Below are 23,252 nucleotides of genomic sequence, written 5' to 3' on the forward strand. Positions count from 1 at the left end.
TGGAGGGGCAGTACTCAGAATTGAACCCAGGTACACTGAGCCCCATCCCCAGTCCTATTTTGTATTTTATTTAGAGACAGGGTCTCACTGAGTTGCTTTGGGCCTCACTTTTGCTGAGGCTGGCTTTGAACTCGTGATCCTCCTGCCTCAGTCTCCCAAGCCGCTGGGATGACAGGTGTGTGTCACCACTCCCAGCTCCCACTCACCTTTCATCTCCTGCCCTCTGATAGGTGCTGTGTGTTGCCCACAGCTTTTCTCTGGCAAATAAGATCTTCCCAAGCCTTCTCTCTCACTCCTAGACAAGGAGAAATCACCCAGTCTAGTGACAATAGTGTCAATGCAGCTAGTCAACAGTGTAGCCACAGGCAGGTGACTTTGCCTCATTGAGCCTCAGATCCCTCTGTAAAATGGGTATAAAAAGGCATAGAGCTGGGCCTGGTGGTGCACAGGTAATCCCAGTAACTCTGGAGGCCGAGCCAGGAGGATTGCAAGTTTGGGGCCAGCATCAGCAATTTGGCTAGACCCTGGGGATGTAGCTCCATGGTAAGCACCCTTGGGTTCCATCCCCAGTACCAAAAAATAAACAAGATTTAAATGGTAACAGCAGCTTTATTCATAAGAACCCAAGCTGGAAACAAGGCAAATGTCCTTCACTGGGTGAGTGACCAGTGGATTGCAGTGTATCCACCCCATGGAACCCTACTCAGCAACACAGTTCAGACGGCAACAATCTGGATGCCTCCCCACACATTTACCCCAAGTGAAAACAGCCAATCCCAAAAGGTTACATATTGTACAATTTCACTTCAGCTACATTCCTTTTTATTTTTATTTTTGTACTGGAGATTGAACCCAGGGGCACTTAAGTCCTGAGCCCCATCCCCAGTTCTTTTCATTTTTTTTCTTTTGAATAATTTGCTTAGGGTCTCCATAAATTGCTGAGGCTGGTTTGAACTTTGGATCCTCCTGCCTCAGCCTCCTAGGTCACTAGGATTTCAGGCATGCTGCACCACGCCCAGCAATATGACATTGTTGAAAGGACAAAATTGTAGAAATGTAGAACAGATGAGTGGCAGTCAGGGCATAAGGAGGGGACAGGTGGTTAAAAAAGGGATCGCCAACGGGCAACCAGACAGGTTCTTGTGGTGATGGAAATATTTTGCATCTTGACTGTATCCATGTCAATATCCAGATTGTAATATCGTGCTACAGTTTTGCAAGAGAGTTACCATTGGGGGAAACCGGGTAAAGGATATATTTGACATTGAATCTCCTCCTTTGTTTTTTGGTGGTGGTTGTTGTTTGGCAGTGGCGATTAAACCCAGGAGCACTCTTCCACTGAGCTATACCCCCAGCCCTTTTTGATTTGAGACAGGGTCTTGCTAAATTGCTGAGGCTGCCTTGAATTTACCCCCGCCTCAGCTGGGACTAGAGGCATGCACCACTATTGCTAGAGTTTCCTCTTTCTTCCTGGAGTTGGGAATTAAACCCAGGGACTTGTGCATGACAGTTAAGTGCTCTACCACTGCGTTACAAAATCCCCAGGACTTTTTACTTTTATTTTGATACAGGTTTCGATAAGTTTCCCAGGCTGGCCTTGAACTTGCAATCCTCCTGCCTTAGCCTCTCAAGTCGCTGGAATTACAGGTGTTCTTTGTATTATTTCTTACACTAACATGTGAGTATATAATTTTCTCAAAATAAAAATTTTAATTTAAAAAGATATCTAGGATTGGGGGTGTAACTCAGTAGAGGGCATGTTTAGCATCCACAAACGCCCCAACTCCCAACAGTGGGTAAAAATTGCATTCCTGCCATGTGCAGCGGCTCAGGAGGCTGAGGCAGGAGGATCAACAGTTCAAAGCCAGCCTCAGCAACTTAGGGAGACCCTAACTCAGTGAGACCCTGTCTCTAAATAAAGTATAAAAAAAGGCTGGGGATGTAGCTTGGAGGTTAAGTTCCCCTGGGTTCGATCCCTGGATTCAAAAGTTAAAAAAAAAAAAATGCCTTCCTTATGTATCTTGGTCAATCATTCAGCAGTTTTCCTGCCTCTCTTTTGCAGTAGGCAAAGCAGAGAGAATCAAGATTTATCAGTGTAGGATGGATTTTAATATTTTTCAAGCTTCATCAATTAGAGATATTGCCTACTGAGATGACTCTAGGGTCTTCCAGTCTATTTAACATTATTATTATTTGTTAATGCTTCCAGGGGACTCATTCATCAGCTTCCAGGTTGTCCTGGCAACCTAAGACTCGTATCCCCATTTGGTACTGAGAGAAACGGGAAAATGATTCGTTCAGGAGCCTCTGGAGGCAGGTCCCACAGTGCTTTCTTCTTCATTCATGAGCGGGCACCTGTATGCGGGGTTCAGAATCATTCTTCCTTTTCCTGATCATTAAGTTCCTCTCTATCTAGCATCTGTCACTTTAGGAATCACCAGCTTTTGAGAGCAGAAAAACACTCTTTTTTTTGCAGGGTGGGGGATAACCAGGGATTGAACTCAGGGGCACTTGATCACTGAGCCCCACCCCCAGCCCTATTTCGTACTTTATTTAGAGACAGGGTCTCGCTGAGTTGCTTAGCGCCTCATTTTTGCTGAGGCTGGCTTTGAACTCGTGATCCTCCTGCCTCAGCTCCACCAGCTGCTGGGATGACAGGTGTGTGCCACCGAATCCAGATAAGGAAACTCTCTTCAATCCAGCATCTTACTTGAACTTGATTCTCTTCATTTAGGGTCAGCTTGCACAGAGGCCAAGTTTTTATTATTTTTTTTTTTGGAGGGAGGGGCCCACAGAGGGGTTATTATAGACTCAGGAAGAGCAAAGGAATGGGCTTTTCTCCTAGCAAAGGATTCTACAATGTTCCTACTATTGCTGAGACCAGCAGCTCTCGGCTGGCCACATTTGGGGCAGGTGCGGAGGGAGGTGGTGAGGTGGCATTGCTTTTGGCTTTGGGTGTTTCCTGTGCCAGAATCATCTCCTTGAACCCAGGGATATAGTATGAGGAACTGAAACTAGCAGCTGGAAGGCAAAGTCCTTGGGATCCTTCTATCTCAGCACATTTCACTGGTGGCGTTGTGGAGGGGGGGGATCGCCGTCATTGGAAATCTTCTAATTTTATCATCTGAAGAACCGAGAGAAGGGACTCAATATGTTTTAAACAACTGGTATGTGCTGGGTGTTTTGTCTGGCCTTAATTTATTGATTAAAAGCTTCTGGGAAGCCGGGCATGGTGGCACACACCTGTAATCCCAGTGGGTCAGGAGCCCGAGGCAGGAGATTCACGAGTTCAAAGCCAGCCTCAGCTTTGAGGGCTGGGGATGTGGCTCAGTGGTTGAGTGTCCCCGAGTTCAATCCCTGGTACCAAAACAACAACAACAACAACAAAAAAAAACAGATTCGCAGACTGCAGGTGTAACTCAGCGATAGAGCATTTGCCCAGTGTGCACCAGGCTCTGGGTTCTATCCACATCATCCAAACCAAACAACCCCCGCACTGAGAACGCCTGGATCTTCAGAACCACTTCCTGAAGTAATCCTTGACATGATCCTCGCTGTGCAAATGAGAGAGAAGAGCTCAGAGAGGGAAAGTGACTCACCCTATATCCTCTGATGACTAAGTTGAGCATGAACTTAAACCCAAGTCTGTCAAAATCCAAAGTCCACGGTTTTTCTTTTCTGTCAAGTTGCCCCAGAGGCAGTGTGCAATGACTAACTGGCTAAGAGGGCAGCCTCTGCAAGTACAGGGTGTGATTCTACCTGGGTCAAGCCACGTGATCTCAGATAATGTGACTTCTCTGAGCCTCTGTTTCTTCATCTTTATAGCTGGGGATTAAGAATTCTATGAAAAAAAAAATTATTGGGGCTGGGATTGTGGCTCAGCGGTAGAGCGCTCGCCTAGCACGTGCAAGGCCCCAGGTTCGATCCTCAGCACAACATAAAAAAAAGAAAGAAAAAAAATTCTTTCCAGGGTCACTGGGTTGTTGAGGGGATTTCAGATGGCTCTGCGTGTAAGGTGCTCAGATAGTGCCTGGCACTTATCAGTGATGGATAAATATTAGATATATCTGTTTCCCAAAAGCCAGTTTACTCCGTGGTTCACAGTTCTATCTTAAAACCCTTTATCAATTCTCATTTTCCTTAGCTACTCAGAATCCACTGCTGTGGATCAATGCCCTGAAATACAGGAATTGTGCTGGGCGTGGTGGCACACGCCTGTAATCTCAGTGGCTTGGGAGGCTGAGACAGGAGGAATCCAAGTTCAAAACCAGACTCAGCAACTTGGCAAGACATTGTCTCAAAATAAAAAAAATAAAAATAAAAAGGGCTGACGATGTGACTCAGTGATTAAGTGTTCCCTGAGTTCAATCCTGGGTACCCCCCCCAAAAAAAAAAAGGAATCATAAACTGGGTGCTGTGGTGAATACTTGTAATCTCAGCAACTTGGACAGCTGAGGCAAGAGGGTCATGGGTTCGAGGCCAGCCTGGGCAACTTAGTGAGGCCCTCTCTCAAAATAAAAGGGGCTGGAGATGTAGCTCAGAGGTAGAGCACCCCTGGGTTCAATCCTCTGTACCAAGAAAAAAAAAAAAAGAATCATAATAACAGCATTTTTAAAAAAAATTTTTTAGTTGTGGTTGGACACAACATCTTTATTTCACTTATTTATTTTATGTGGTGCTGAGGATCCAACCCAGGATCTTCAACGTGCGAGGCGAGTGCTCTACTGCTGGGCCACAACCCTAGCCCAATAACAGCATTTTTTTTTTAAATATTTTTTTTAGCTGCAGATGAACACAATACATTTATTTCATTTATTTTCATGTGGTGCTGAGGATTAAACCCACACATGCTAGGCAAGTGCTCTACCACTGAGCCACAACCTCAGCCCCCATAACAGCATTTTTTTTTTAAAGCATTCCCGTGCCAGTGAGTGTACCAAACACTTTACCACCTTTATGTCACTTAAATGAAGTGAGTAGCAAGTCTTGCTGTAGAAAAATTGTGCTGTCCCTCCTGTTAGCAGTGGCTGCTCCAAGGCAAAATAACACTCATCTTTCCCTCCTGGTGAGTCACAGCAGTGAAGTGCAGCAGGTACCATCTGTTTATCACAAGCCAGGCTCTGGGTGCATTACTAACATGAGCTCATAGAACACAGAGAGGGGCTGTCATTATCCCATTTCACAGACTAAGAAAGAAACTGAGCCTCCGAGAGTATAAGCAGTTCGTTGTGAAAGCTGTTTTGATTCAGGTGCACCTTGATTTACAGAACACTTTGTTTTCTCTTTTTGCATCCCTCTGTCCTTCCCTCCCTCCCTCCCTTTTTCCTTCCACTAGTAATCTAACTAAGGCCCAACCAAGCACACAAGCTCCACCACTGAGCTACTTCTCCAAATTTCTGAGGCTGATGCTTAATGCTGAAAAGCAGCCCTCGCCCACCTCCCAAACTTCAGGAATTGCTACGATTCCTTTCTTTGGGAAGCAAATAGCCCTCTCCCTCAGCAGGCCTGCTTTATCAGCTCCCCGAGTCCAGTTTCCCCACACCTGGTATTTCAGAAAAGAACTCTGGCTTTTGGTTGGACAACTTTATGCTAAAGATTAGGAAATTTCGGCCCAAACAGGTGACAGAGTTGCCACCAGGCCACTGACGGGAGCAGAGATGGGACTGGAATCCCATCTCCTAGTAACTGGGCAGCAACTGGGGCTGCGCAGTTCTTCAGACGCTTTCGCCAGGGAAAGGAGGGATGCCGGAGTTTCCTGCTCGTCACCTGCGAAATGGGGTGAATCACTGGCTCTCCTCGTGACAGTGCGGGGGCTACGCGGGTGTGGCCAGCCAGGAGGGCCACCTAGGACTAGGCATGGGACAAGCACAGCAGGCCAAGGGCCGCAGCCGGCCGAGTCCTCGCGGAGGCGGAGGAGGGCGTGGAGGGGGCGGGGCGGGGCTTCCGGGGCCAGAGGCGGGGACTCGGGAATTTGGGGCAGGGATTGCAGCAGGAGCCTCGGGTCGGCCGTGGGTGGGGCCGAGGATGCGGCAAATGGGATGACGCGACCCTGGGCGGGCTCCTGGAAGTCGGGGCGGGGGTTTGAATCGCCGACGGGCCACTCGGTAGCCGTGGGAGGGGACCGTGCCGCCGGAGCCCGGAGGCCGGCTGTGAGGCTTGATGGGCGTGGGTGGGGCTCAGAGTTCCAGTTTTGAGGGTCTCTGGGGAAATCGTTGAGGAGCCGGCCGCCACAGCCCGGCCGAGGCAAGCAGGTCAGTGGGCGGATCCTAGGAACCCCGCTCCAGGTTCTGAGGAGCACTGGGCGTGGCCCGGGGGGGTGCCTGTGGGCGTGGCCCCGACCACTCAAGGGAGGGGTGCGTCTGGGCACCGTCTTCTGCGGCCCACCGCATCCCTTGGCGCTACCAGAGGGGGCGCTGGGGAGGACGAGGCGTGGAACGCAGGGTGGGAAGCGGGCTTCCCCTCCCGGAAGTGGGCGTGGTGCGGCGCGGCTCTGCGGCCGTGGTTGGGCGCGGCGCGGCGCGGGGGCGGGGCCTGCGCGTGGCGGCAGGGGCGGTGGCGGCTGCCCTCGCCCCTCCTCCGCGCGGCGCTCAGTGCCAGGCGGGAGGCGGCAGCGGTTGGAGGCTTCGCCAGGCTTTGCAGCGGGGACTTCGGCGGCGGCGGCGGCGCCTCAGGCTCCTCGGCCCTGGTGAGCGGCGCGTGCCCGGCAGGACCGCTCGGGAGCGAGCGGGGCGGGCGGACCTGTCCTCTCAGCATGTGCCGGCGCCGGCTGACAGGAGCCGGCGGGGCGAGGGGCAGGGCCGGGTGGAGGGGAGAGGGCTGGGTGGCGCGCGGGGCGCGGGTCCTCGGGCGTGTGCACGGGGTCAGGGCCAGGGGCTGCCGCGGGGGCTTGGGGAAGGCCCAGTTGGCCTGAGGAGCGTGAGGCGCGGCCCCGGTGGGCAGGAGGCTGCCCAGGGGAGGGCTTTAGGGGTCGGAAGCCCCGGGCAGGGTGAGGAACCGCGGGCCGACCGGACACTGCTGTCCGGGGGATGTTTCCCGGGTCGGGGGCCGGCGCCCGGTGGAGCGAGATGCGGGGTCGGGAGGGCGCTGAGCCCAGGGGCGCCAGGCCTGGGGGCGGGGCCTGAGCCACCCCTGGGAGCCAGTGGGTGGGGGTGGGCTGGGGCCAGCTCCCTCCGGGCTGGGGCGAGTCGGGCCCTGCGTGGGAGCGGCGAGGGTGGCTCCCTGGCCTGGGGGTTGCTAGGACCCTCGGGGCCCTGAAGGTCTGGGTTGGGGTCCAGGCAGGGCGGGGCCGGGTAATGGAGGGGATGTCTTGGGAAGGGATTGCACCGGGTCTCGGGAGCGGAGGGCTGGGACTGGGAGGGATTGGAAGAGGAGGGAGCTAGCAGAAACGCTACAGGGTCGGGGGTCTGGGCGCACTAGTGATTCAGAGGTGTGCTCTCTAATAGCGGGGCAGCTGGCGGGGGACCCAGGGAAAAGGAGCGAGGTGCAGGTGGGGCTCCGCTGCGCTGAAATGACTGAGGATGAGATCAGATGTTGAGGGTGGAAATGCAGGAACCGAGCTCTCCCGTCTGTCCCCCGGCGCACACACACCAGCTTTTGGTCTCTCAATGTACTGGGGGAGGGGGGGAAGTGGCTGGCTGCGGGGAGAGCCGAGAAGAAAGGGGCTTCCTCTTGGAGGGTGGTGCTGGCCCTGCCGTCCTTTTTTGGGAGTGTTCAAAGGGTTTTGATCGCTGGAAAAGGAAATGTAGGCTTTACTGCTTCGTGGTTTAGAATCACATCCTATATTTGGCTTTAATGTAGGCTGCCCTTGTTTTGTGGTGTCTGAAGTACTTGTTCTACATGTTGCAAACGTGGGATTCAGAGTGAGAAGCAAATTGCAAGTTGTTCATCTCCCTCGGAGTAACAAAGTACAGTGGCTTTTCCTTCCTATAAAGCATTTTATTTTTCCTATAAAACATTTGTTAAAGAATGGACAATAGTGCGAACTTATAAAGTTGTACTAGGTGGCAAATATATTTACTTTTGAAAACAGTTGCCACAAAAGTATTAGGCCCTTTTACCACAGCTTTCCTGCCTGGGATCACATTCTAAAGCAGTACTTATAGGTCTCTTAGTCACTCCATGTAATAATGCATCTCATTGTCCTTATCTGGCAGAACTCTCCTGACAATTAGACCTGCTAGGGTAGACAGAAACATGATTAAATATAAGTACTTGTTTCCTACTGTCTTGTTGAGTTGTGAGGGCAAAAAAACCTGTTTAGTATTAATTCTTTTTCTACATTTCCCTGTAAAGCTGAAGAAATGGGTAAATTATTTCAGACTTGATTCTATCATTTCAGAAGGTTGATGTAAGAATTGTTTTTTTTGTGTGTTTTTTTTTGGTGGGGGCTAGGAGGTGTTTCACAGTCATGATGTTGACTAGGAAGCCTAATATTAAATATTGACCTGAGAGCTTGCTTTTTTTTTTAATTTTTATTTTTTAGTTGCCAGTGGATTTTTTATAGGTGGTGCTAAGGATCGAACTCAGGGCCTCACACATGCCAGGCAAGCACCCTACCACTGAGCACAGCCCCAGTCCCTGAGAGCCTGCTTAAATAGAAAAAAAAGTAAAATAAAACTGAGAATTGTGTTGTATTGTGGCCTGAAAGTAGAGTGCCTTGTGATAGGTGATAGGCATGTATACTGAGGATCAAACAAAGATTTGGTGTGAAAATTAAGTACACACCTTTTAAAAAATTCTAGAGTGTGCCTTTTCTTTCTTTTTCTGTTTTTTTTTGGGGGGGGGTACTGGGATTTGAACTCAGGGCCACATCCCCAGCCCTATTTTGTAATTTTTTCAAAACATTTGTTTTTTAGTTGTAGGTGGACACAATACCTTTATTTATTTTTATGTGTTGCTGAGGATCAAACTCAGTGCCTCAAGCATGTTAGGCAAACATTCTACCTCTGAGCCACAACCCCAGGCTCCCTATTTTGTATTTTGAGATAGGGTCTTACAGAGTTGCTTAGTATCTCACTTTTGCTGAGTCTGACTTTGAACTCGGGATCCTTCTGCCTCAGCCCTCTGGCGCCACTGGGAATACAGGCATGCCACACATGGTCTTTATCTCTATTTTTTTTTTTTTTTTAATTTTTAAATTTTCTTTTTTTTAGTTGTTGATAGTCCTTTATTTATTTTACATGTGCTGAGAATCGAACCCAGTGCCTCACACATGCGAGGCAAGTGCACTACCAATGAGCCATAGCCCCATCCCTCTATTTTTGATTATTTGTGGATGGTACTCTGAAGCCTGATGAATTTTAATATGTCAGTGAAATATTACTGCACACAGTATTAAATCTTATATTATTGTTAACTTTGCTTGCAGATTATGTTAATGAGCATTTATGTTTATTTATGTACAGTTTAGGGTTAGATTCAGGGTCAATAATAGCATTTTTTAAATACTTGAATTTTTAAAAAAAAATATTTTGTTTTAATTGTAGTTGGACACAATACCTTTATTTTGTTTTTATGTGGTGCTGAGGATCGAATCCAGTGCCCTGCATGTGCTAGGCGAGCGCTCTACTGCTGAGCCACAGCCATAGTGCTCCCTCCACCCCAACCCCTCCCCATACACTTTGATTTTTTGTGATACAAGTTTTATGTGTGACACACCTGACACTTCTGGGATCCACTCCAACCAGTAGGAAAGTCACTGTAATGTCTATGAGATGGAATGTTCAAAATAATAAATTATTAGTTATATAAGGGGGAATGTGGAAGATTCAGTTTTTTATGGATTCTTTTACTTTTGACTTCTTTTTCACGGGTAGGACAATAATAAATTTAAGTGCTACTTTCATATTCAGGGTACAAATCCATGTAATACTTCCTTTTAAAATTGGTTTTCATTTGATGACTTTCCTGTTAGTCTGTCTCTGAATTATGAAAACTCTTTTTGGGCGATGGTGTGTCTTTTTAAACTTAAGGTACTTTTTATGTATTAAAACATGGAATTCTTCATGAATATTTCAGTATGACCTAGTACCTAGAATGTTAAGTAATAGAATCTCTCAGGGTTTTCATTGCCCTAGTTTAGGTCCTTTAAAGTGACTGAACAAGATTCTTTACTCCTTCCTTAGCACTTTGCATCTAATGCAAATTGCTTTTTTTTTTTTAAACACCTAATTAAGATATAGTTCATAAGCCATTTAAAGTATACAGTTCAACCTAGGCATGGTGGCAGACACCTGTAATCCCAGCGGCTCAGGAGGCTGAGGCAGGAGGATTTTGTGTTCAAAGCCAGCCTCAGCAACTTACTGAGGTCCTAAGCAACTCATGGAGACCCTGTCTCAAAATAAAATACAAAAAAAAAAGGCTGAGGATGTGGCTCAGGGGTTAAATGCCCCTGGGGTTCAATCTCCAGTACCCCCAAAAAGTCCATTTCAGTGGTATTTAGTATATTCACAGAATTGTGCAGCCATTAATCACCATAATTTTAGAACATTTTCATCACCTGAGAAAGAAACCCCATACCCAACAGCAGTCTCCTTGCACTGTTCTATCTTTTCACTCCCCATCTAGCAACCACTAACATACCTCCTGCAAGTTGCCTACTTGGGACAGGTCATGTAAGTAGAATCATTCCAATATTTGGTCTTTCATGTCTCATGTTTTTTTTTTTTTTTTTCTTTTTCAGTGGTTAAGTGCTCCTGGGAATTGAACCCAGGAGCACTTAACCACTGACCCACAGCCCCAGCTCTTTTTTATATTTTATTTAGAGACAGGGTCTTGCTAATTTGCTTAGGGCCTCACTAAATTGCTGAGGCTGGCTTTGAACTCACCATCTTCCTGCCTGAGAACCACTCCCCCAGCTGCTGGGATTACAGACTAGTGCCTGTGTGCCAGGTTTATTTCTCACTTCTTTTATTCAGCATATTTTTAAGGCTTATGTATGTTTTAGTATGTGCAATTCTTGATTTTTTTTTGTCAAATAGTATTCCATTGTATGGATATGCCATTTTTTAATTTTTTATTTTATTTTATTTTTTTGTAGTTGTAGATGGACAGAATTAATTAATTTATTTTTATTTTTATGTAGTGCTCAGGATCGAACCCAGTGCCTAAAGCATGCTAGGCAAGCACTCTGCTGCTGAGCTCCAGCTCCAGCCCTGGATACACCATTTTTGTTATTAATTCATCAATGGATGGGCATTTGGCTGTTTTCTTTTTTTTGTCTATTATAAGTAATACTGATATGAACATTCATGTACAAGTTTATTTGCTTGTTTACTTATTTTCTGGTTCTAGGAATTGAATCCAGAGACTATACCACTGAACCACACCCTGAGCCCTTATTTTTTTATTTTTTAAAAAATTTTTTTACTTATTTTTGTATTGGGGATTGAACCCAGGAACACTTAAACACTGAGCCACATCCACAGTCTTTTGTATTTTGTGACAGGTCTCACTAAGTTGCTTAAGACCTCAGCTTGGGCTGGGGATGTGCCTCAAGCGGTAGCGCGCTCGCCTGGCATGCCTGCAGCCCGGGTTCAATCCTCAGCACCACGTACAAAGATGTTGTGTCTGCCAAAAACTAAAAAAAAAAATATATATTAAAAAAAAAGACCTCAGCTTATCGAGTTGCTGGGATTATAAATGTGTGCCACTGCGCCTTCCTTATTTATTTTTTATTTCAGTTTATATCTTTTTTCTTTTTTTCTTTTTTATCTCCTTTTTCCTTTTATATCTTTTTTTCTTTTTTGGGGGGTATTAGGGATTGAACCCAGGATCTTGTGTATGCTAGGCAAGCACTTTACCACTGATTTTCATCCCCAGTCCCCACAATTGAATTCTGCTAAATTAATCTGTAACAAGATATTTCACAAACTGTTTTACAACTTAAGTCTTTTGAATTTAATTTCATAAAAATTTAGGCTCATATTTATCCTGCCTTCATTTTTTTATTTTATGACAGGATCTTGTTATGTTGCTGAGGGTCTTCTTAAGTTTTTGAGACTGGTCTTGAACTTGGGATCCTTCTGCCTCAAACTCCTTTCTGAGTTGCTGGAACTGTACCCAGCTCATGTACATGTTTCTGTGTGAATATGTGTTTTCATTTCTCTTGAGTACTGACCTAGGAGTGGTATTGCTGGATCATATGCTAGCTTTATTTACCACTGGAGGAACAGCCACACTGGTTTCCAAAGCACATGCATCGTTTGACATTTTCACTCATTGGTACCAATTTTTCCACATTATCACCAATACTTGATATTTTCTGACTCTTTAATTCTAGCCGTCCCAGTGAGTCACTGTGGCTTTCCCCTCTCCCTGCCCAACCTTTGGTGCTGGGGATTGAACTCAGGGATATTCTACCACTGAGCTACATCCCACAGCCCTTCTTTTTTTTAATATTTATTTTTTAATTGTAGTTGGACACAATACCTTTCATTTTATTTATTTATTTTTATGTGGTGCTGAGGATCGAACCCACAGCCTTGCACATGCTAGGCGAGCACTCTACTGCTGAGCCACAACCCCAGACCCTTCTTATTCTTACTTTGAGATAGGGTTGGGGCCATCACTTGTGGTGCTCCTATCTCAATCTTCTGAGTCGCTGGGATTATTGGTGTGTGCCACTGTGCCTGGCTTTTTCCATATTTTTTATTGGTGTATTATAATTATACATAATAGTGGGATTTACTGTTGCATATTTATACATGCAAGTGATGTAACAATATAATTTTTCCCTTTCTCTCCCCTCCTCCTCGTTTCTTTCATGAGATTCCTCCCGATTTTTTTTTTCTTTTTCTTCTCTAGTTTCCACGTATGTGAGAAAATTCATCTGATCCTTGAGTTTCTGAATATGTCTTATTTCACTTAATATATATGGCTGAATAGAATTCCATTATGTGTATACCACATTTTCTTTATCCATCTGTCCATTGATGGACATTGGACTGGTTCCATAATTTGGCTATTGTGAATTGTGCTGACTTTAATTCTTTAAGATAAATATCAAGGGCTGGGGATGTGGCTCAAGCGGTAGTGCGCTCGCCTGGCATGCGTGCAGCCCGGGTTCGATCCTCAGCACCACATACAAACAAAGATGTTGTGTCTGCCGAAAACTAAAAAATAAATATTAAAATTCTCTCTCTCTTTCTCTCTCTCTCCTCAAAAAAAAAAAAAAAAAAAAAAGATAAATATCAAGAGGTATAGCTGAGTCATAGGGTGGTTCCCTTCCTAGTCTTTGAGGAACCTCCATTCTGAGCGCCATAGTGGTTGTACTAACTTATGGTCCCACCAACATGTAAAGTTCCCTTTCTCCACATTCTCTCCAACATTTGTTGTTGTTTGTATTATTTTTATTTTATTTTTTGTCCTAGGGACTATACCCAGAGGTGCTTTACCACTGAGTCATATCCCCAAACCTTTTTTTAAAATTTTTGAGACAGTCGCACTAAGTTGCTTAGGAGCTTGCTAAATTGCTGAAGCTGGCTTGAACCTATGATCCTTCTGCCTCAACTTTCCAAGTCTCTGGGATTATAGGCGTGTACCACCATGCTTGGCTATTTGTATTTTTTTTTTTTTTTAAAGAGAGGGAAAGAGATGAGAGAGAGAGAATTTTAATATTTATTTTTTAGATTTCGGCAGACACAACATCTTTGTATGTGGTGCTGAGGATCGAACCAGGGCCACACTCATGCCAGGCGAGCGTGCTACCGCTTGATCCACATCCCCAGCCCCCTATGTGTATTTTTGATGGCTGCAATTCTGACTGAAGTGAGATGAAATGTCAGTGTAGTTTCCCTTCCCCCCCAAAGTCACATTCCCAGTCCTTTCTTTATTTTTTAATTTGAGATAGGATCTTGCTAAATTCTTAGGGTCTCCCTAAGTTTCCAAGGCTAGCTTTGAACTTGTGATCCTCCTATCTCACCCTCTGGAGCTGCTGGGATTACACGTGTGTGCCACTGTGCCTGGCCTATATATTCTGATTATTAATCCTTTGTCAGAAGAGCAATTAACAAATATTTTTCTCCCATTTGTTAAGTTCTCCCTTCATATTCTTAATTGGGTTTTTTTTTTGATTATGCAAAAGCTTTTTATTTTGATGCCATCCCATTTATTAATTCTTGGTATTATTTCTTAAGCTTGAGGAGTCCTCATGAGGAAATCATTGCCTGTGTCTTTATGTTGGAGTGTTGACTATATTTTTTTCTAGGAATTTCAGTGTTTCTGGTCTGGTTCATTTTGAGTTGACTTTTGTGCAGGGTGAGAGATAGGGATCTGGTCTCATTCTTTTACATATGGAAAACCAGTTGTTCCAGCACCATCTGTTAAAAAGAGTGTCTTTTCTCCAACATATGTTTTTGGCTCCTTTGTCAAGGATCAGATGACTGTAGATGTGTGGGTTTGTCTCTGTTTTCTGTTCTGTTCCATTGGTCTATATGTCTGTTTTTATGCCACTTTCATGTAGTTTTTGTTACTGGTTCTCTGGTATAATTTGAGTTAGGTATTGTGAAGCCTCCAGCCTTCCTGTTTTTGCTTGGAGTTGCTTTGGCTATTCTGGGTCCTTTATTTTTCCAAATAACTTTTAGGACTATTTTTCTAGTTTGTGAAGAATGTCATTGATATTTTGATGGTGATTGCATTGAATCTATATATTGCGTTTTGTAATATGACCATTTTAACAATAGTAATTGCCTGTCCATGAACATGAGATGTTTTTCCATCTTCTATTTCTTTAGTGTTCTATAATTTTCATTGGAGAAGTCTTTTACCTCTTTGGTTAAATTTATTTGTAGATTTTTTTTTTTTTAAGCTATGGTGAATGTCTTCCTTGTTTTTCAGTGAGTTCATTATTGGTATATAGGAAAGCTATTCATTTTTGTATGTTGATTTTTTTATTCTGTTATCGTGGTTTTGATATAAATGTTTCACTGATGGCCAGTGGTATTAAGCATCATTTCATGTGATTAATGGATATTTGTATATCTCCTTTGGAGAAATTTCTATTCAGATGCTTTGCCTATTTGTTAATGAATTGTGTTTTTATTGTAATAAGAGTTGTTTACATATTCTAAGTTCCTCTTCAGAATTATGATTTGCAAAATTTTCATTTTGTGAGTTTTTTTCACTTTTTTGGTAGTGTCCACTGAAGCACAAACATTCAAAATTTTCATAATGCCCAACTTATAAATGATGGGGTCTTATTAGTTAGAAATTACCTAGACCTCAAATCATAACCTCATTAATATTCTGATTATACAAATTAAAAGCCAAATGTGAAAGTGCTAGGAAAAGATTTGACTTAGTTAATTTTAGGATGTGCTATAGATCAAAAAGAGTTCAGTGGGAACGCGTCATTTGCCCACTCAAATCTAGTCTCCCCTACTCCATTGCCCATGGAATAAAGTTAGACTTCCTAATATGACTGTAAATCAAGGCAGTTTCTGAGGTCAGCTTGCTTGGCCTCTTACTATTCTCCTTTCTAAGTCGTCTTCATTGTCACTCCCTGAACTGTCTTAGCTTTTAAATCTGTGATGTACCTCACCCTTTCTGAATCCTTCTGTCCTCTGGGATCCATGTGGTGAGGTTTTCATCCTGGAAAACTTCCTTGTCCACACAGGCAGACATTGTCCCTGCCCCCAGGTATCGCACAGTTATCATGCTGTCTACTACAAGGAACTGGAACTGATTTTGAGCTTATAGTTGGAAAGCTGTCTTTCCAAAGGAGGCAAGAAAGAGGCAGGAGAGAGACTGAAATGTGAAAGGCTGACTGAGATTCTGTGGTTCATAGCGTGTCAGCAATGCCTGCTGGACATTTTAAGTGGATGATTATTTTTTTGAAGTTAACAGGAAAGATCCTAAGGTCAGTGGGTCTCTCTGATGTTAACATCTTTATTACTTATGTTAAAATAACATGAAGAATAGGGAGAATTTTCCTCTGCCTTTCTGGCAGTTAAGTTTGTCTCTTAACTGAAAACATGCTCAGAAGTAAAACTAATTAAAACATTTTTGTGAGGCTAGACTATTTTTGTTCAGGTTTTTTCCTCTAAAGAACAATAAGGACTGGTATATAACCTTCCCAGTAAGGCAGATGGCCATGGAACACATTTAGTTTGGTATGATTTAGCCTTACTAAGTGCATATAGGCCAGCCTTGAGGGTATGGGTCAATCAGTACCAAAACTACCCCTGTGCTCATGAGAAGCCATGTAAATTGAATTTGAAAAGGAATTACTTTATTCTTTTGTTCATGTTCTCTACCTTTCCTGGAAGCACCTGGCTTGAGTTAGTATTCTTTAGTTATATTTCATGTTCTTTCATTCATCTTTAAAACATTAATTAAAAATATTTAGGCCTGGGGTTGTGGCTCAGTGGTAGAGTGCTTGCCAACTAGCATGTGTAATGCACTGGGTTAGAGTCTCAGCACCACCTATGAATAAGTAAAATAAAAGTCCATTGACAACTAAAAAAAATAAAAAGAAGAATATTTCACTTAGGTGGATTCTACTGTCATGTATAACTAATTAAAACAAATAAAAAATTAAAAATTACAAATAAAAAATATATGTTTCATTTAGTGTCTTTCCGAGAATTAGAGAAATGAGTTGGCCATTTTGGGGTACATTTTCTTGTTTTGTGCTCATTAAAGTGGCAGAGTAGTAAAGAAGACAAGCAAAACCATTTCCTTATTTCTTTTCATTAGGCTCAGTGACATGGGTGCATTGCAGTTTCTTGCTTTAAGGGAGAATGTGAGGTATAGGCCTTCAGAACCGGACTGTTTCGCGTTGGGCTGCATCTCTTATTATCTGTGACTACAGTTATCTCACCTCCCTTTCTTCTTGTGTGGTATGGAGGTGCTGATACCTACCTTGTAGGGCCATTGTCATCATTAAAAAAGGGAAAATATGTAAAGTGCCTAATACAAAGTAGATAGTGAATACATTCCTGTTCCTCAGTCTGCCCCCCCCCCCCCCCCCCAAGTGCTGCTGATTGAATCCAGGGCCTTGACATATATAGGCAAGCCCTGGACCACTGACCTATACTCCATTGCCCTGGTCTTCACTCTTTTTTTTTTTTTTTTGGTATTGGGGATTGAACTCAGGGGCACACTTGACCACTGAGCTACATCCCCAGCCCTATGTTATATTTTATTTAGAGAAAGGGTGTCACTGAGTTGTTTATCTGCCTTGCTTTTGCTGAAGCTGGCTTTGAACTTGTGATCCTCCTGCTTCAGGTCCCTGAGCTACTGGGATTATAGACATGTGCACTGCCCTGCTGGTCCTCACTCTTACATATTTGTTAAGGAATGGAATTGTGGAGAATCAAATAGGAGAAGTTTAATGTTTTATTTCTGATGTTAAGCTGTTAAGGTGTGAATTCCCCTCCCACCTGAAAATTTAGACTTTGAATCAAAGTGGAATCACTGAAGAGGGGGGAGAAATGTATAATTTTAGGCGGGTAAAGTAGTGATAAAAATGAAGCAGTATTTTTACGTCTGTCTGAATTGGAAATGTCTATTCAAAACATCTTCCCTTATTCAGGTCTTGTGCTTGCATTCATTCCGCCTGCCTGCCTGTCCATCTAGTTTAAGGAAAGAGGTTTAGTTACTGGCAAAAGTTTGATCTTTTTAGAGTTTGGAAGGAGATTGCACAGCTGTCTAGATGTGCTTATCTGGTTATAAAGTGACTGGCAGTTTATTGTGAGAAAGTGTAACATTCTGTGTGGGAAAAGAGCCCCCATAGTTCCATGAGATGTTAAATTAGGCCAGTCATTTGCATCTTAAATTAATAACAAAAACAGGTTCCTTTTGTTTGCTGTGGTAATGAGAAATGAGGTCAAAATAATGAAATGATCAGATTGAGAGAGAAACTGGATTATAAATGGAAGCAGGAGGCTTATATATTGTGTGATTTAAAGCAGTAATATCATAATACACATTTATTTTTCCCTTTGTCATGTAATTATCTAATTTTTTAAAATTACAAATAATGGATTATATTTAGCACCAGTATCTCACAGTCTCACCACTTTTTTTTTTTTTTATTTTTTTAAATATTTATTTATTTTTTTTAATTTTGGGTGGACACAACATCTTTGTCTGTACGTGGTGCTGAGGATCGAACCCGGGCCGCACACGTGCCAGGCGAGCGCGCTACCGCTTGAGCCACATCCCCAGCCCCAGTCTCACCACTTTTTAAAAGAATGTATCTTTTTCGGGAAACTTGGGAGATTGTTTCTCAGGTCCAGAAGTCCTCATTCTTAGCTGCTTGTGAGGATCAGCTGTGGGCCTTTGTGAGGACAGCTGCCAGGGCTTGGGCTTGAGTCCCTAGTGACTCTGACTCACAGCCAGAGAAGGGAATGGTGTGCTGGTTGACTCCTGGTTTTACAGACGGGGTCTATAGTTACAGGAGTTTGACAGACTTGCCCAAGATCGGAAACCAAAATGTCCCTTCCTTCCTCACCCCTCAGTCTCCTTCCATGTTAACATGAATTCATTTCCCTTATTGGTAAGGTGGATTTGTTGGATAGTGTGGAGTTTACAAAATTTTTTTTTATTTTTTCATTTTTACAATGTGACTCAGTCATGCCTTTCCATTTTTAGTCTTTGTCCCAGTGTCACAGTTCTATTCTGTTCTCTTAACCTTTTGCCATGGTCCCTTGTCAGACTTGAGACTACTTTCAGGTCTTATTTTTTTATTTCTTCATCACAGTTGGTAGCAAATATCTGTAATATTTTGACCCACTTTTTTAGGTTGCACATATATTAAGCTATGAAGAGGGTTCTAGGTTTTCAAAAGGATTTTTAGGTGTATTTTTGAGAAACTTAAATACAGGGAATCTCTTGGATAAGCCTTTGGCAGACTTGATTTCCTAGTAATATAAGGTTCCTTGCTAGTATTTATGTAATTTTGCAGGGGGCTGCAGGGCATGGCGTCTTGCTGTGTTGCCCAGTCTGGTATGGAACTCCTGAGCTCAAGCAATCCTTTAGCCTCAGCCTCCCAAGTAGCTGGGACTATAGGTCATGCCACCGTTCCTGGTGTTTTAATAGTATTTTATAACTATTTTTTATTTTCTCAGTCTTATAATTTGACCATTAATAAGCAGTGATTATAAGGATTTGTCTTGGGTTTTTCAGAGGCCAGTTAATGTTGCAAAAGTACCTTTGTTTTGTATCTTTCCAGGAAATTCTGCATTAGGTTAACTGTATATGAAAATGCTAAGTTTGAATAGGAACAATACAAGCAAGTCCAATACTGAAATTACAAAGATTTTTTTTTTTTTTTGTACAGGAATTCAACTCAGAGGAGCATAACCACTGAGCCATATCCTCAGCCTTTTTAAAAAATATTTTATTTAGAGACAGGGTCTCACTGAGTTGCTTAGTGCCTTGCTAAATTGCTGAGGCTGGCTTTGAACTCGAAATCCTCCTGCCTCAGCTTCCTGAGCTGCTGGGATAATAGGTGTGCCCCACGGTGCCTGGCTAAAATGACACAGATGTTAACAAGCATGAAGATAACCATTTAGGATTAGCAGAATTGATCATTGTATGGTGGTTCTATTTCTGGGGAACCAGGATAGACTGCAAGTCTGGTCACATGATAGTTTGTAAGAGTCTTTCTTGCCCCATTATGGAATTGAGCATGGGTCTCACATGCCAACAACTGCTAAGTCTTAATCCTAGATGAAAAAAAGCTATAGTTTTATAGTTTCCTGAGAAGCCATAGTAGTCACACATGAGGAGGAAGGAAGTGTTGGAGAGTGAAGTCTTTGGGGTGTATTTTCCACTCTTGATATGCTTGACAAAATTCACAAGTTCTCCCTCCATATAACAAATGTTTAATCACCATTATTTGCTTATTTCACATGAAAGATACTTAAATTCCTTTTCATAAGGGTCAAGCATTCTTTCCTAGTTAAAGATTCGAATTCCTTTCATTCTTAGGAACTTAAAGAATCAAGACTAACTTCTTAATGTGAAAGCTCACTTGCTGTCAGAGTGGTGACTGAGGAACACATGTTAACTTGAGCTGTCATCTCTTTTAAGCAGAGGGATTTATTAGGAGACGAGTCACTTTACAAGCTAGATGGTGAATTAGCTTTGTGGTTAGTAGTATCTTTAGCTTAACATTGTCATCCTAGTTTTTCTTGGCAACCGAGAGAGAGACTAAAGCCAGTGAGGGCTGACCGCAGGTCTTTGGGGTGATTTTAATAAGATAGTGTTGTCTATTTTAGAAGTAGAGTAACTGTCCTTTAGGCTCCCTCTTATGTGGGCCACTGCTGCTTTATAGTGCTACTGCAGGAAAAGGTAAATTGGAACCTTTTTCCCTTTCCCAAGATGCCACTTTAATTTTATGCAGTGTAGAGATGTCTTGAATCGATGGGCTGAACTACGTTGTCAGGTGAAACTAATGGTCTTTTGTACCTGCGAAGGGTAGCTGCCCTGTGTGGTTCTCTGAAAGTGAATGACTGAGATCCCAGACGCAGTGTATTTTAAAGGCAGTGTATACATTCAGTCCCCAACTCGGGACTGGATTGTGTTCCGGAGACTAACTCAGTTATTTGGAATACACATGGTGTTTTTTTGTATAGATTCAGTATTATAAGTGTGGGCTCCCAGCCTAGACTGAAAGAATCTGTTTAACTAACAGAACAGCTTTTAAATTGTTTTTGATGATAGTGGAGTTCTAGATCTTGAGCTTGAGCTGAGAGTCTTGTTAAAGAGAAGTAAGGAACCTTATTCCACCCCCAAATGGCATGCATCCCTGCCTGTAGGCCAGGCAGTATTCCGAGGCTTCATGTGAACTTGTATTCCTTCATTTCTATTTTTGAAGCTCCTTCTCCCTGGGTCTGACTGATTTTTAAGTGGTTGTAGCCAAGCAAATGACTCAAATTCATTTCCACTAATGTATTCATAGATGATCACAGTTATTACTAGATGATCACAGCTGTGCAATATTAGGATAGTGGGCTTCGTGTGCTTTCACTCATATCTTTAACTCTTTTAGAGGTACAATATTAATATTTTTTAAAGGGGCTTCCTCACTGATGAAGTGTCTCTCTGAACCTTTTGTAGTCAGTCAGTGTAACAAGGTTTCAAGGGGAGAGTTGAGGGGAGGCGTGTCTGGTCAGGCCAAGCTCAGGCAGGATACTGGAATCAGGAAGAAGCCCTGACTGCTTTTGAAAAATTCTTCTGGTTAACCTTTGAAAGAGTGATGAATCTGTACCTAGCATGCACAAGCTCTAGATTTGATCCCTCTACACACACACACACACACACACACACACACAAACACACCAAAAAAAAAAATATATATATATATAATAATTAAAGAAGTGAATCTGATAAAGTTTTTTAGCACAATCCCCCCCCCCCCCTTTTTTTTTTTCATTTGGGAACCATGGCTTGAAAGGCAAATTGGCTTGTTTCTGTGACCTTTGGGAAGTGGATCAAGATAAGGTAGAGATTGTAAGTTAGATCAGCTTACAGTGGCCCTGATCTCTTTGTATTGTTCTTTTATCAACTCTTACCCAAAAGTCACTTTTGTCAAACCATCAAACCATTAGGAAATAAATAAATTAATAATAATAATAATATCATCTCTTGTTATTGCCTCTGTGAAGAGTTTTTGGATTACTTGGTTTCCAAGAATTCTTTTTTTGAATTTTGAACGTTTTCAGTTCTGGGGATTGAACCTAGGGGTGCTCTACCACTGACCTCATCCCCAGGTATTTTCATTTGACTATTTTTTTCTTAGTATAATATTCCTGCTTATGTGTATCAGAACTCATATTGAACAACAGAGTTCTGGGTTGCAAAAGAGGATTTATTTTTTGAACTTGTCTATGTAAGTCTTTGTCCATTTGATTTTGAGACAGTCTCACTGAATTGCCCAGGATGCCTTAGCTTCACTAAAGTTTGCAAGCTTAATGTTTTGCTTTACATTTATTTATTTATTTATTTATTTATTTATTTATTTATTTATTTATTTATTTATTTTTGTGGTATTAGGGATAGAATCCAGGACCCGTACATGTGAGGCAAGTGCTCTGCCAGTGAGCTACATCATTATCTCCTTTTATTTTATTTTATTATATTTTGAGGTATAGTCTTGCTAAGCGCCAAGGACTAACCTCATTTGTTGTCCTCCTGCTTCAGCCTTCCTAGTAGCTGGGTTATAGGCTTGTGATACCACATCCAGCTTGATTTACTTAAAGAATGTAAAGAATGTGTTAAAGGTTGGAAAATATATGACAAGCTTCCTCTAGCTATCAATTCTTCTTCTTCTTTTTTTTTTTTTTTTTTGGTGTTGGGGTCTGAATCTAGATCCTTGTGTGTGCTAGGCAGACACTTTGCTGCTGAGCTACATGCCTGACCCCATGGATAGCTCTTTGATGCTGATTTCTTTGGTATGGACTGAGTCCTGTTGGAATCTAGGGCACAGGTGTTGGAGAGTCGTTGTCTGTAGGATCTGAGAGCACACCTTAGGGTGTGCCTAGAACAGTGCAAGATGAGTGGGCAGGAAGGCCCAGGCTGTGGAATGCTGTGATAATAGGATATACAGTTATGGGATATGTTTGAGTAAGGTGTAAATATAGTTTGGATATGGAATTAACAGCGGTAGATAGAAATGTTGATGATTTCTATGTCAGTACTAATTATTTTTTGGATTAAATGAGTAGAAATTAACAATAAGTGGAGTATGAATAGTTATTTTCTAGTTTGTGAGTGTGAATACCAGTACTGCTATGTTTTATGTACCTTAAAGTCAAAGATATCTTTTATTTATTTATTTTTTGGTTTTAGGTGGACACAATATCTTTATTTTTATGTGGTGCTGAGGATTGAACCCAGTGCCTCAAGCATGCCAGGGCAGCGTGCTACCACTTGAGCCACATCCCCAGCCCCAGATGTCTTTTTTTTTTTTAGTGTTTATTTTTTAGTTGTAGTTGGACACAATGCCTTTATTGATTTATTTTTATGTGGTGCTGAGGTTCGAACCCAGGGCCCTGCTCGTGCTAGATGAGCTCTCTACTGCTGAGATATAGCCCCAGCCCAAAGATATCTTTATATATATATATTTGTGCTTCCAGTTCCTAGCATCCTACCTGGTGCACAGTTGGTGCTCAATAAATGTTAGTTGAATAATTAAATTTCACTTTTGCATGGTATACTTGTTATAGAGACTATCAATGTTCCTATTTTTGTAGAAGGTAAAATGAATAAAGAAGTAATTTTCTGTGGGTGTAGAAGGAATACTA

General features: G+C 42.7%; 1 protein-coding gene and 1 non-coding gene across 3 annotated transcripts in view; one reads left to right on the forward strand and one right to left on the reverse strand.

The window, feature by feature from the left end:
• The first annotated feature begins 6,144 nt into the window (after positions 1-6,144).
• Positions 6,145-23,252, forward strand: part of Coro1c (coronin 1C) — an 83,045-nt gene continuing 65,937 nt past the window's right edge. The window contains exon 1 of one of the 2 annotated variants that reach the window (XM_077108895.1): positions 6,145-6,251. The gene's annotated coding sequence lies outside the window, so the exon portion shown is untranslated. Of the gene's footprint in view, positions 6,252-6,602; positions 6,686-23,252 lie in introns of those variants that run through there. The other variant, XM_077108894.1, reaches the window with a different exon arrangement.
• Positions 21,752-21,874, reverse strand: LOC143638608 (small nucleolar RNA SNORA40). Its single transcript, XR_013154625.1, has one exon. It is a non-coding gene; the product is annotated as a small nucleolar RNA SNORA40 (small nucleolar RNA).

This window comes from Callospermophilus lateralis, chromosome 1 (assembly GCF_048772815.1).
Source record: "Callospermophilus lateralis isolate mCalLat2 chromosome 1, mCalLat2.hap1, whole genome shotgun sequence".
In the NCBI taxonomy this organism is placed as follows: domain Eukaryota; kingdom Metazoa; phylum Chordata; class Mammalia; order Rodentia; family Sciuridae; genus Callospermophilus; species Callospermophilus lateralis.